General features: G+C 35.8%; 1 protein-coding gene across 2 annotated transcripts in view; it reads left to right on the top strand.

Moving 5' to 3' along the window:
* LOC128214573 (probable serine/threonine-protein kinase kinX) overlaps positions 1-14,515 on the top strand; it is a 129,586-nt gene that overhangs the window by 26,330 nt on the left and 88,741 nt on the right. For both annotated transcript variants that reach the window (XM_052921125.1, XM_052921124.1), the window contains one exon: positions 9,639-9,731. The gene's annotated coding sequence lies outside the window, so the exon portion shown is untranslated. The remainder of the gene's footprint in view (positions 1-9,638; positions 9,732-14,515) is intronic.

Raw genomic sequence — 14,515 nt, 5'->3', positions numbered from 1 at the left:
ACATTAACATTTGTCCGAGATTTATTTCATGTACAATCAAAAATATTTATATTGGCATTAAAAAATTCTTGAGAAGATTGTTTCGTATAAATTGATCAAAAAAAGATGTTTGTTTTACAGATGAAGCTTATTGAAGGTCAGTGGACTTGAGAAATTTTTTGAAGGCTTGTTTCATCGAGGCGTCAGCAAGGTTGAAAAAATGTAGATATATTTATTGAAAATCGAAAACATAGTGAACAAATAGTGAACAATTAAATGCATTTCTTAGTTAAATATTAAATTTATTCTGCACGTTTTTATTTCTTACTTTTTGGAATGGGATGGGGGCCTTTTTGATTTGGAGGAATGAATCTTTTTTATGTATATTGGGAATTCTGATTTGGCCTAGAAATGAACAAGAATGCTTTAAATTATAGACTGAAAAGAGAAAAAAATGTCTAAGAAAACATCATCTTTTCCATACCAAAACAGATGGGAGTCCAGTTTCTTTTAAAAAAAAATATTTTCACATTTGGGAAAAAAGTATAGATTTTAGCATTGGGATTTGGGCCAAATTTTGGCCTGAAAATGGTCAGAAAATTAACAACTCTGTAGTGCAAGATGTTATTGTCCTGAAAATGAATGCCTATTTTGGTAGGATAAATGTTTTGTCAAATTTCTCATTATTATAGAATTGCATATGAAGCGAAAAGGACACCAGAGAATTAGATAAATTGTTGTTATTTTAAGTTTAACTGTCAAAATAGCTGTTTGAGTGGTAAACTTAGCCATTTGATCTCTTCACAAAACTGGTTATATTGACTTACATGATTGTCTGTTTTTAAAATTATGTCTGGCATTTTATTGGAATTTTAAGTCCCTAGAATTTCCAAATCTATTGCTTACGTCAAAAAATTGAGCAACATTACCCGTGTTTTGTCTTCAGTTATAGCAATAAAATTTGTATTCTTTTGTCTCGACCATTAAATAAATTGAATTTTGTGAGTTTTGTGTGAAATGTTAAGTCTTCTTGACATTGTATGACATAAAAGTCATCAGAAATTCAGGCCTGGTCTTCAGTAGAGAATAACTTCCATTCCAAAGTGTATGTCTCAAATTTGACCTGCCAACTTGGATGAAATGTACTTGAAAGGCCATTAAAATGAGATACTGTAGTAAGATATTCCCATCAGGACCAATGCTTTAAATCGGGCTATAACAATTCTGGTGGTCACTTGTGTATTAGCCATAGCTGTCTGTTACATTGTTGTGATGCATTGGAAATATTTAGTATTCTGATCACTGTTACCTAATATGTGCTAAACTTCAGTGAAAAAGGTCATTTTCCGCTGGCTCATAATTTGGAAGAAAATATGTCAAGCTTTTGTGAAAGTATTGGCATCATTGTTGTTGTTGTCATGACATTAGTGTTGTCATGCAGATATTTTAAACATGGCCGGAACTGGTAAAATGTTTTCACAAGAAATAATGTACACAATTATATTTAATCAGTAATTTTGAACTTGCACATTGGTAACAGATCCATCACTCTGCCTGTACAAATAGTTGAGTTATGGCCCTTGCGCAACAGACCATTGTTTCCTCTTGTGGTGCTCTTGTTTGAGGTATTTTATGGCTGACAAATGAAATTCAAGTTAAACAGGATAAGGCACAATGTTACCAGTCATATATAAAAATACACAAAGAAGAAAATGTTTTAACTCAGCATTTTCCCAATTAACAATTTTAAAAGTGTTAATGTAAATCGTTATATACACTATATACATGCAATTGACCTACTGATCACCTACATATCCGTCCGTTTACTATATTGCTCTTACATAAAACCCCAACTTTTTTTACATATTTTTTTTTTTTTTGGTGGATGTCTTATAAGTAAGTGTTAGGTTTGGTATAAGTTGTAAACATTAAAAGCAGGCCGGTATAAGCTCCTGTACGTTGTTGTAAACATTAAAAGCAGGCCGGTATAAGCTCCTGTACGTTGTTGTAAACATTAAAAGCAGGCCGGTATAAGCTCCTGTACGTTGTTGTAAACATTAAAAGCAGGCCGGTATAAGCTCCTGTACGTTGTTGTACACACTAGAGGCTGAGAGGCCAAAATTTTGGTCGTAAAAAATAATATTTAATAACATATTGAAATTGGTCAATATGTTAGGTTTTATTTAAATTGTTAATAAATGTTGGATATTATATGAAACTCTTTTTGGTTAGTTATTTGTTTTGACTTCTAACTTTGTTTCCCATAATAATTTGATATATTATACATACTGATTAAACTTTTCCTTCTGAGCATAAAATATTATATTCCTAGGATCCAAGAACTATTTCAGTTAACGCTGGCCGATTTACAGCATCTTCTTCAAACGCTCAGGGTTTTACACTTTATCAAATTGGGATGATGCCTGATGACAAAGCATTTTTTGCATGGAACATTATATAATGGATAATTCCCCCAACATGATTTGGTGCCAGAACTGTACTACGTTTAATAAATGAAGATGATCCCACCACAGTTTAGTCAGCTTTATCAAAATGACAGAATATTCACTTGTAATATATTTGTACTATTCATTTGTTTGAAGACTGTAATTACGTAAATGTCAAAGTCTCTGGTGTTTATTAATCCCGACATGGTGGCATCACTAGATTTCCAATATACCCTGTTTGGTTTGAAGAAATATATGTATTGATTCAAGTGGTCTTTGATGTATGTCTATATTTTCATAGACGAAAATTTCCATATTTTATGTATATTTAATCAACAAATGGCCACCCTTAGCCTTTAATAGCAGAACAACATTTATTACATTATACCGAGTTGGAAACTGCTTGAATTATTGATAAAGAACCTCCAAAATGATAATACATTTTAGAATTAATATTCCGCTGCGCTGACCACGAGTCTTAACTTTAGGTGGAATCAATAACTAGCCAATTTTATGTTGTGAAATCTGGTTAGGATGTAGCCCGGCAGTGGACAGGACAGGAAATCTGTGTACAGGGACGAAGAAGTCTGGGAAAAAATCACAGAAATTACAGAACATTTTTTTTTACTTTATGTATCTCCAATTAAAAGTGCAAGTTTTTTGTGTGTCAAATGCATTGACGGGCCTGGGCATTAAATCCATGGTAACTTGGTATCATATTGGCTTGGCTTGAGAATCAAGAGATTGCAAGTCCCCAAGCCAAGGGAATACAGATAGGTTACTCTTCCTACCATTAAGCAAATATTAAACTATAAGATGAGGTAACTACATTTAATTACTAGCAAAAGAGTCATTCTTGTCTCCCCATGTAAGAATCATTTAGCGTCTTCTCTCAGTCGGTCCCCATGGCTTCCAGGTTCTGTATTTACAGTTGATTTCCATGTTACCATTGCTTGTGAGACTAAGTGATCACTTATGATATTAAATAGCAAAATTACACGTATATTTGGGATACTTAAATTTTGGGAATGCTGCCCCTCTAGACAAGAATAATAGCTTCTTTCAGTCACCAGCAATCATGCGCTCTATAATAATTAAGCTTTTAATAAAATTATGAAAAATTGTATATTTTCTTTTCAATTTAGTCTCATTTAGACCTACTTGGTTGACAAGAGTGTTAGGACGAGAGAGAAAAATGTGCCGTGTTGGTTATATGATACATGGGCTGTCTCACGAATGACTAGAACATTTTTCTAAGACTTTGTTTACATTTTATGGAAATATTGAAGAAATAAGTTTGATTTATGGCATGGCTAGCAGACTGAATGTAAATATTTATTCCAGTATTTAATGATGATAGATATATAGCAAAAATGCAATAAATTTCTACATGTTTTCTCTGCCCTGATTTGGAAGTCGGCTAGACTTAATGTTATGCAAGCTTGTCTGCATTTTGATTGTCCAAATATTTGTCAAAGTTGAGATGTTTTTATAAGAAATGATGATTTATAGATTTCTTGGTAGGACTGCAGGTTCCATTAGGTTTACAAACAGAAGATATTGAGGTCAAGGTCATTCACAGACCAATGGGTAGTTTTTGTATGAACAGCAGTTTCATCTTTCAGAGTTGAAAGTAAATAAGTAATAGAGGGTGGATGGTTGAACATATTATTTCAAACAGTGATGCTTAAGATTTTTTAAAACTTCCATAATCCACATTTTTATTTGTCCTTCCATATCTTTCTCATACATGGTAATATTTTTAAAAAAATTGGCAGGAGTGACCTGACCATAGCATGAGGATGCGTCGTCCACGATACTCTTGTCCCTACCTTCAAGGTCAAGGTCACAGCAGCCTTCTGAACTTAGTATGTTTTGCTTTTTTTGGCTTGTCTGATTTTCCAAGAACATGAGTTGATAGCCTTGATGCTCCATAGAGCCTTCTTGATATCAATACCTCTGATTAAATTGTGAAAACTTGTAAGAGGGCTTAAACTTAGAAACTTTTCTCTAGATTTCCATGTGACTTTTCTATGTGACTTTTCTCTAGATATCCATGTGACTTTTCTCTAGATATCCATGTGGAACTTTGCAGACATGCTCACAATGGTAACACTTATGGATTACAAATCACCTTACTAACAAAGTCATTGCTCATTGACAACCTCGTGCAGCCTCAACATTGATTTTAAACATTGATACATGAATAAAACGAGCATATAATATGGGCAATTGCTGCTTGATTTCTGACACAGGCATCATTTCAAGGCTTTAATGCCAGAAGGTACCTAGCAACTTCAAAATATAATAGGTTATGTTTCTTTCTGGCTTTAACTAACAATTTTTTTGTGATATTTTTTAACCTTCTCAATGAGAAACAATTGGGTTGGACTTTTGAAATGTTTGGCCCCAGACTTTTAGGCATCATAAGATGGCGTTGGAATGTTACAATGTTCAGGGCAGCATGAGATGGCATCACTCTTACAGTGTTCAGGGCATCATGAGATGGCGTTGGACTGTTACAGAGTTCAGGGCATCATGAGATGGCGTTGGACTGTTACAGAGTTCAGGGCATCATGAGATGGCGTTGGACTGTTACAGAGTTCAGGGCATCATGAGATGGCGTTGGACTGTTACAGTGCTCAGGGCGTCAGGAGATGGTTTCGGACTGTTACAGTGTTCAGGGCATCATGAGATGGTGTCGGACTGTTACAGTGCTCAGGGCATTATGACATGGCGTTGGGCTGTTACAGTGCTCAGGGCATTATGACATGGCGTTGGGCTGTTACAGTGCTCAGGGCATCAAGTGATGGTGTTGGACTGTTACAGTGTTCAAGGAATGATGAGATGGCGTCGGGCTGTTACAGTGTTCAGGGCATCACGAGATGGCATCGGACTGTTACAGTGTTCAGGGCATCAGGAGATGGCTTTGGACTGTTTCAGTGTTCAGAGCATCATGAGATGGCGTCGAACTGTTTCAGTGTTCAGGGCGTCCTGACATGCTGTCGGACTGTTACTGCGTTCATAGCATCGTGAGATGGCATTGGACTGTTGCATTGTTCAGGGCATAGTGTGATGGCTTCAGTCTGTTACAGTATTTAGGGCATCGTGAGATGACGTCAGACTGTTACAGTATTCAGGGCATTGTGAGATGGTGTTGGACTGTTACAGTGTTCAGGGCAGCGTGAGATGGCGTTGGAATGTTACAGTGTTCAGGGCATCGTGAGATGGCATTGGAATGTTACAAGTTCAGGGCATCACGAAATGGCGTTGGACTGTTACAGTATTCAGGGTATCGTGAGATGGCGTCTAACTGTTTCACTGTTCAGGGCATCGTGAGGTGGCTTGGGACTGTTACACTGTTCAGGGCATCATGAGATGGCGTCAGACTGTTACAGTGTTCATGGCATCACGAGATAGCGTCAGACTGTTACAGTGCTGAGGGCATCATGAGATGGCTTCAGACTGTTACAGTGTTCAGGGCATCAAGAAATTGCGTCAGACTGTTACAGTGCTCAGGGCATCAAGAAATGGCGTCAGACTGTTACCGTGCTCAGGGACTCATGAGATGGCGTTGGACTGTTACAGTGCTCAGGGCAGCATAAGATGGGGTCGGAATGTTACAGTGCTCAGGGCATCAAGAAATGGCGTCAGACTGTTACAGTGCTCAGGGCATCATGAGATGGCGTTGGACTGTTACAGTGCTCAGGGCATCATAAGATGGCGTCAGAATGTTACAGTGTTCAGGGCAAGTTTGTACATCATAAGATAGTGATGGACTGTTACAATGAGCAGGGCGGGTAGCTTATGCATCATAATGTGGTGTTTGACTGTTAGCATGTTTAGGGCGGGAAGTTTATGCATCATAACGGATGGTGTTGGACTGTTAGCATGTTTAGGGCGGGAAGTTTATGCATCTTAAAGGATGGTGTTGGACTGTAAGCATGTTTAGGGCGGGAAGTTTATGCATCATTACGGATGGTGTTGGACTGTTAGCATGTTTGGGGCGGGAAGTTTATGCATCATTACGGATGGTGTTGGACTGTTAAAATGTTAAGGGCAGGAAGTTTATGCACCATTTATGCATCATAAGATGGTTTTGGACTGTTAGAATGTTCAGTGCAGGAAGTTTATGCATCATGGATGGTGTTGGACTGTAAAAATGTTAAGGGAAACATATGCACCATTTATGCATCATAAGATGGTGTTGCTTTAATTGGCTTGTTGAATACTGAATTTCCTTCTATAGTTGGGCAATATGATATTCATATATTACTGTGTTTACTGTTGGATTTCATGCCAATGAAATGCACTTGTCCTTTCTGTTCTGGTCCATCTGTCAATGTGTAACAGAAATTGAGTAATATTATGTAATCAGTGGATCTTGTCCGAACAACAGGCAAAAAAGGGATTTTGTTGAAAACTATATGGCATTTTCTCCAAAGCTTACTGCATTAGATACTGCCTAATTTAATACATAAAAATTCAACAAGCTTGCAATTTTGAAACCATTCTTCCCCTAATTGAATATGATCGATCATCAGCCTATCGGCAGTTTATAATGAATGCAAATCATAAGGCTTTGGCGACCAGAAAGTTTTTGGAATATGAAATTTTGCTATCGTTTTTTGTCTGATAGTGGTATTTATTTTGTAAGTCTTGTAATAGTGCCTGTCTGGGGCGAGAGTGCATTTGTGGATGGATTCCGCTCTCAAATCATGCAAATTACATTGCTTAGCACTTGTCTTGTATGCATAAAGATTCTTTTAAGTTTTGATGGAAGAATATAAAATAAAGTTTTGATATATCAAATCGAGATGGAATTACCCTGTTTTAAATATCTGTCTCTTGGTGAAGATCCTGTGTGTCTGGACAAATATTTTGCATTGGCACAGATTTTATCATTAAAGTGTAATTTTCTTGAACAGTTGGACTTATTTGGTTTCAAAATTCATATAGTTGTCTCCATTATCTTGTCAGGTTGTCTAGTGAACATTTTGACTTTGATTAAATCTGTCCTTCATTCAGAAGATGATCAACAGAAGTCGAGACATTTTTTTTTCAAAGTCCTTTCAATGCTTTTATAGTTAAGGTGAGATCCTGGTCAAATCAGGAGACATATTTATGCCTCATCTTCTTGGTAATCCAGCAGTCAAATTGTCCATTAAAGCAGGATTTAAGTATAATGGTCAAAGATAAGCCCCTCTGAGTGACATCCAAATTTTGAAGAAGACAAGATTTTATTGTCCCCCTGTGTTGTTCTCCATTTGGGGGGAAACATACTTGTAAGTCTTGTTATCCCTATTTTACACTTGTACTTTAGTTTGCTGGTAAATCCTGTTTAAATCTTTACGCTTTTTGCCTATTTATTCCAGGAAATCGGAAGCTACAAAATATATACTGCCACTGATTTTTGTAATGTCGGAACCTGCTTTTTTTTCTGCAGGGTTTACGAATAATGTACAGCTATATATAGCATTAATATAGTATTACATTTTACACAAATAAATATCATTATTTATAAATCACTATACAATATACCATATTAAAGTTGTACAGACTTGAACCATTTTGAAAGTGAATTTGAAATGCACAGCTGCAAAATCTTGTTCCTGCACTTTTAGCTACAAACTTTCTCCAGCCAGCTAGATAATGTATGAAAAGCTGATACCATAAAAATTGGTGGCATTATCATCAATGTTCCATTTGCATTATTTTCAAAATGTGGTTCCTATCTAAAGTGCACATTTTTGGTGTACTTCAATTAATTAGTTTCCTGCCAAGCTCTCTATATTCAACACTGTCCAGAAAATGTCTGCCCAGATAAAACTCGCCTGTCATTTTAATGGCCATATTGAAATTGAAACAAAAATGGCTTCATTTACAAGATAACCAGGACGATTTATATGCCAACCTATCCAGTTATCAATGATATTTGAATATATTTGAAATGTCAAGAGTGCCATGGTCTTAAATTTTATCAGAAATAGCAGAATAATTGACTGCTGAGCCAGCCCTGGCATTCGGGACCTGTGCAAAATTTTAATTATCTAATTGCAAAATTTCTGTCTAGGGACTGTTTTGCTCTGTCTTACATTTTGTACAATTGCCTAGTGATAAAATTATTGCTTTCACTTGAATTTATTATATTCTATTATTAAATTATGATTAAACGTGTGGAAAATAATAAAAAAAGAAGAAAAAAGAAACTCAACCAAGAACTGGGTGTATTCAAACATTTGGTAGCTGATTAATTACTTGATTCTGATGTGTTCTGTTACAGTAGGGTGCACTGTTTGGGGTCTGACCTTCAAGTGTTTAGTATTAGACTATCTGATTAAGGATGGTTTGTTAAATGATTGTATGATAGGTATGTTTGATAAAAATGAAAGTGCCTTGAGGTTTGTTAAGATTTTAATTGTCGTATTAAACATTTTTATTGGTATTTTACTTTGTAATCTTTCGTTTCTGTTTTTTTCATTTGATAATTATTATTATAGCAGCTGCAACAGGATGTAAATCAACACCACCACCATCTGAACCAACATCCTTAATCTTCGCTTTTTCCCATTCCTTCATTGTTGTCCTCATCAACATCATCATCAAGTCAAGTCAATATTTGTTTATTGTCGGATATCTGCATATAACATATAAACATAGTCTATGTATAGCTTTTTACCGACAGAAGCAGCAGCAGCAGCAGTAAAAAAAGCAACACCAGCAGCATTATCATTGCCCCCTTCACTAGATAATACCTTTCAACTAAACTAATTATGTAACCTTTAAATGCAATAATTTAATATTTGCTTCTATTCCGATATGCAGTTACAGAGTTAAATATTGCACTTTTAAAGGTGACATGAAACTATTACCGTATTATTTATTTTCAAGCTCTTCATCTGCCTGCTCCTTTACTTTTTTTTTTTTTATTTTGCCTTGGAAAAATATCTTGATCCGATAAGAATAAGGGTTAAGTTTAATTTCAAGTTTACATTTCTTTTTAACGTGTGAAGTAAGATCATTATCTTATTCACCACTTGTACAAATGCTCCATTTTTCACATGTTAATTTATTTTACATTGAAGACATAAAATACGTGAAGAAATTAGTCATAATGTTTTCTTTTCGGCCAAGAAAATGGGCTTGTTCATTCCATATCTTCTTTACATGAAGCAGATATTCTTCAAATTTTAAAATAATCGTTTCTTTCAGGGTGTCCACGGCTGCATTGCCTGTCAGGGGAAGCTGTTCATCCAGGGACATTGGGTGCACCATTCGCTGCAGGGACGATTAAGAAATTAAGTGGTAACTATCAAGTGAATGTCTTCTCAACAGCTTGGTGTGCGATTGTGAGGTGGTGTAGGTCCCCCCCCCCCCCCCACACACACACACCCAGGAACTGAAAAGTTCTTTATTAGATTCTGGACTTGCCTTCTCTATTCTGTCTACAACTGTCAATCAACTTAAAAACCGCTCCTACCACTAACTAAAATAAATTCCCATTCCATAACAGGCGCGCACTTCAGTGCGGCGCCAATAACTGCATCTTCGAAGACAGAAGACTTAACTTCTAAGAAAGCTTACACTGGAGCAGATAGGAATCCAAGAACAATTTAAGTTTTCATACAGTTTAAATTAAAGCTCATTGTTCTGACCTTTAGCTCTATTATGTTGATGAATCTTTCATTTATTCCTGGATCACCAGTATAGTGGCCATATGAGGACAACTGTATACTTTATTACATGCTTTAAAACAGACCATTGGAACCTATGCAGATTCACAAACAGTTATTAATGGTCAGCACAATTTCTACAATTTCAACAAATCTATGGACGGTCAAAAAGGTCAAAGACTTAGTTGCACAGAAGCTTTCTACTTTCATGAAAATCTGATTAAATCTGTGAACCAGAGGCTCCTGGCCCCGTGTTATTTTTCAAATAATAAAGTTTGGCCTCAAGCTAAAGTAGGATCTTGTTGTAATGAAATTGTCATTCAAAATGGACAGCAAATCTTGCTCTGAAACTAAAACCCTAACAGCTAATTTATCACAAGCCTAGAACTGACCAAAACGAAATTGATTTTAGAGAATAATGTCTGGAACTTTTCACACATAAGGTTAAAGTGCAGTAAGAAAGCCTCTTGGAAATTCTAAGAAAATTTCGGACATTGTTTTCATTAATTTCGCTGGTCGAGAAAAACATGTTTTATGGTTTCAATTAGTTAGAGAAACAGTTTACAAGCCAAGGACAGATAGGTGTGTTGAGGCTAGGATATTAAAGTTTTTAAGAACAAGCTAATTGTATGGGCAGTTTTATTAGAGAGATGCTATGAATCATTTGCCTGGCAAGGGGCATAAAATTAAGTTTACTTACTTATGATAAAATAAATAACTTTCAAAGAATCCTGACTTCCAAGACAAAAGAAGTGGCCATAAAAACATTGCTAAAGTAATTGGCTTTTCACATAGGCATTATACTTGAAACGAAAGATGGTTAAAATGAACTGTTTTTATTTTTCTTCTCTCATTTGTAAGGTAATTTACTAGTTTGTTTTAAAAAGCAATAAAATCTACACCGTTTCAAGAAACGCCAAAACAGATATATGGTATTATTGGTTATATTATGTTTTATTTTATTTCTAAAAAGCTAATTAGATTACTAAATTGTTAAAGGCTTTTAGAATAAACATTCTTGCCTCTGTAGGTGATTATAAGTTAGTTCTGCATTTTTTGTTTACATTTTTACCCTGGAGACCTTGCATGACTTACAGTATGCTCTGAACATGAAGGCTGAAGTAAAACAAATCGAATCAAAGCAGCTTTTTATTGTTATTGAACTATAAGAGCTGCCAATGCATTGGCAAGATGAACATTTGATCCCAGGAGAACACTTTACTTACATTTCAATTATTTATGCCATAATTGAAGAAATACATCTGAAATTGCGAAATATGCCGCTGTAGTGCAGACAAATTACACATCAACAAAAGTAAAAAAATAATCTGAATCTAAGATGTTTCAGATTTGAATAATTCCACTCAGAATTACATAAAATCTTAGTAACCTAAGAACAATCACTGTTTTCTTGAATTGAATAATTAGGTAGGACATGCAAATTTAAAGCAGTTTCCTCAAGGCACTGGTCACATTGTCTACTGCATTCAGACTTGTTTTTGTTTATCTTAAATATCAGTTATAGTTGATTTCCAGATGTTTATAAGTTTGGCAGCTTTATAACACAAGAAACATACTCAGGTCCCATTGACAAGTTTCTGTCCTTGTTTCATGTTGCTGCCCTATTGACAATTTTCTGTCCTATTCACAAGATTCTGTCCTATTGAAGAGTTTCTGTGCTATCGACTGACAAGTTTCTGTCCTATTGACAAGTTTTTGTCCTTTTCACAAGTTTCTGTCATCTTCACAAGTTTCTGTCCTATTGACTGACAAGTTCTTTACTATTGACAAGTTCCTGCCCTTTTGACAAGTTTCAGTGTCCTATTCACAAGTCTCTGTCCTCTCAACAAGTTTCTGCCATATTGATAAGTTTCAGTGTCCTATTCACAAGTCTCTGTCCTCTCAACAAGTTTCTGCCATATTGACAAGTTTCAGTGTCCTATTCACAAGTTTCTGTCCTCTCAACAAGTTTCTGCCATATTGATAAGTTTCAGTGTCCTATTCACAAGTTTCTGTCCTCTCAACAAGTTTCTGTCCTATTGACAAGTTTCAGTGTCCTATTCACAAGTTTCTGTCCTCTCAACAAGTTCCTGTCCTTTTTGTCATGTTTCAGTGTCCTATTCACAAGTTTCTGTCCTCTAAACAAGTGTTTGTCCTTTTCACAACTTTTTGTCCCCTTCACAAGTTTCTGTCCTATTGACTGACAAGTTTCTCTGACAAGTAATTTAAATTGACAAGTTTCTGTCCTATTGACAAGATTCTGTCCTATTTACTGACAAGTTTCTGTCCTATTCACAAGTTTCTGTCCTCTAAACAAGTGTTTGTCCTTTTCACAACTTTTTGTCCCCTTCACAAGTTTCTGTCCTATTGACTGACAAGTTTCTCTGACAAGTAATTTAAATTGACAAGTTTCTGTCCTATTGACTGACAAGTTTCTGTCCTATTGACAAGTTTCTGTCCTATTGACAAGATTCTGTCCTATTTACTGACAAGTTTCTGTCCTATTGACTGACAAGTTTCTGTCCTATTCACAATATTCTGTCATATTGACTGACAAATTTCTGTCCTGTTGACTGACCAGTTTCTGTCCTATTCACAATATTCTGTCCTATTTACTGACAAATTTCTGTCCTATTGATGACAAGTTTCTGTCCTATTCACAATATTCTGTCCTATTGACTGACAAATTTCTGTCCTGTTGACTGACAAGATTCTGTCCTATTGACTGACAAGTTTCTGTCATATTCACAAGATTCCGTCCTATTGACTGACAAATGTCTGTCATTTTGACTGACAAATTTCTGTCCTATTGACTGACAAGTTTCTGTCCTTTTGACTGACAAATTTCTGTCCTTTTGACTGACAAATTTCTGTCCTATTGACTGACAAATTTCTTTCCTTTTGACTGACAAATTTCTGTCCTATTGACTGACAAATTTCTGTCCTATTGACTGACAAGTTTCTGTCCTATTCACAAGTAATGAAGTTTCTGTCTTCTTAACAAGTTTCTGTCCAGTTGAAGTGTATCTGTCCTATTGACTGATAGGTTTCTGTCCTATTGACTGACAAGTTTCTGTCCTTTTCACAGGTAATGAAGTTTCTGTCTTCTTAACAAGGTCCTGTCCTGTTAGAGTGTATCTGTCCTATTGACGGACAGGTTTCTGTCCTATTGACTGACAAGTTTCTGTCCTTTTGACTGACAAATTTCTGTCCTATTGACTGACAAGTTTCTGTCCTTTTCACAGGTAATGAAGTTTCTGTCTTCTTAACAAGGTCCTGTCCTGTTAGAGTGTATCTGTCCTATTGACGGACAGGTTTCTGTCCTTTCTGTCCTATTCACAAGTAACGAAGTTTCTGTCTTCTTAACAAGTTTCTGTGCTGTTGGAGTGTTTCTGTCCTATTCACAAGTTCCTGTCCCATTCACAAGTTTCTGTCCTTTTGACTGACAAGTTTCTGTCCTATTCACAAGTAACGAAGTTTCTGTCTTCTTAACAAGTTTCTGTCCTGTTGGAGTGTTTCTGTCCTATTTACAAGTTCCTGTCCCTTTCACAAGTTTCTGTCATATTGACTGACAAGTTTCTGTCCTATTCACAAGTAACGAAGTTTCTGTCTTCTTAACAAGTTTCTGTCCTGTTGGAGTGTTTCTGTCCTATTCACAAGTTCCTGTCCCATTCACAAGTTTCTGTCATATTGACTGACAAGTTTCTGTCCTATTCACAAGTAACGAAGTTTCTGTCTTCTTAACAAGTTTCTGTCCTGTTGGAGTGTTTCTGTCCTATTTACAAGTTCCTGTCCCTTTCACAAGTTTCTGTCCTTTTGACTGACAAGTTTCTTAGACCCTAACCCAATCGACAAGTTTCTGTCCTCTTGAGGAATTTCTATCCTCTATAGTCCTCAGAAGTCTGCTGTCTGTTAAGAGAGACCACCGCTGATTTTAGATGACCAAGAGGTCTTGGATTCAAGCCCCACCAAGAAAAGACTTCTGGCATTGTATATGTAAAATTTAATGCTAGCATGAGATAGAAGTGCATATGGTTGTAATTTAGCTGGTGCTTGTTATAAAATGGCCATGCTCCAGCTACTTGTTACAATTCTGATATGGGAGTTTTATGTATAGACAAAGTCAAACACACTCAAACATTGAACAAGTAGTTTCTATGACATGAAAATCAATGCCTTAAAAGTTAATTAACAACGTTGACTCATTAGTGAATGTTTCATTTGCGGTCTATCTCTAGTGGTCAGTAAAATGTTATGGTGTTATTTCAGACATTATAAATGATGGTCGCAACTATTTATGTTGGTATAAGTGTTATTTTTTCTCTAAAAATTGGAAGTAGTCTGGTTTTTACCAACATATGGATTTGTCTTTCAAAGTTTGTTTTCACTCCTTTATTGTTCTTGAAGCTCTGCAGA

Source organism: Mya arenaria, chromosome 13 (genome assembly GCF_026914265.1).
Source record: "Mya arenaria isolate MELC-2E11 chromosome 13, ASM2691426v1".
NCBI classification, from domain to species: domain Eukaryota; kingdom Metazoa; phylum Mollusca; class Bivalvia; order Myida; family Myidae; genus Mya; species Mya arenaria.
This window is presented reverse-complemented; position numbering and strand designations above follow the sequence as displayed.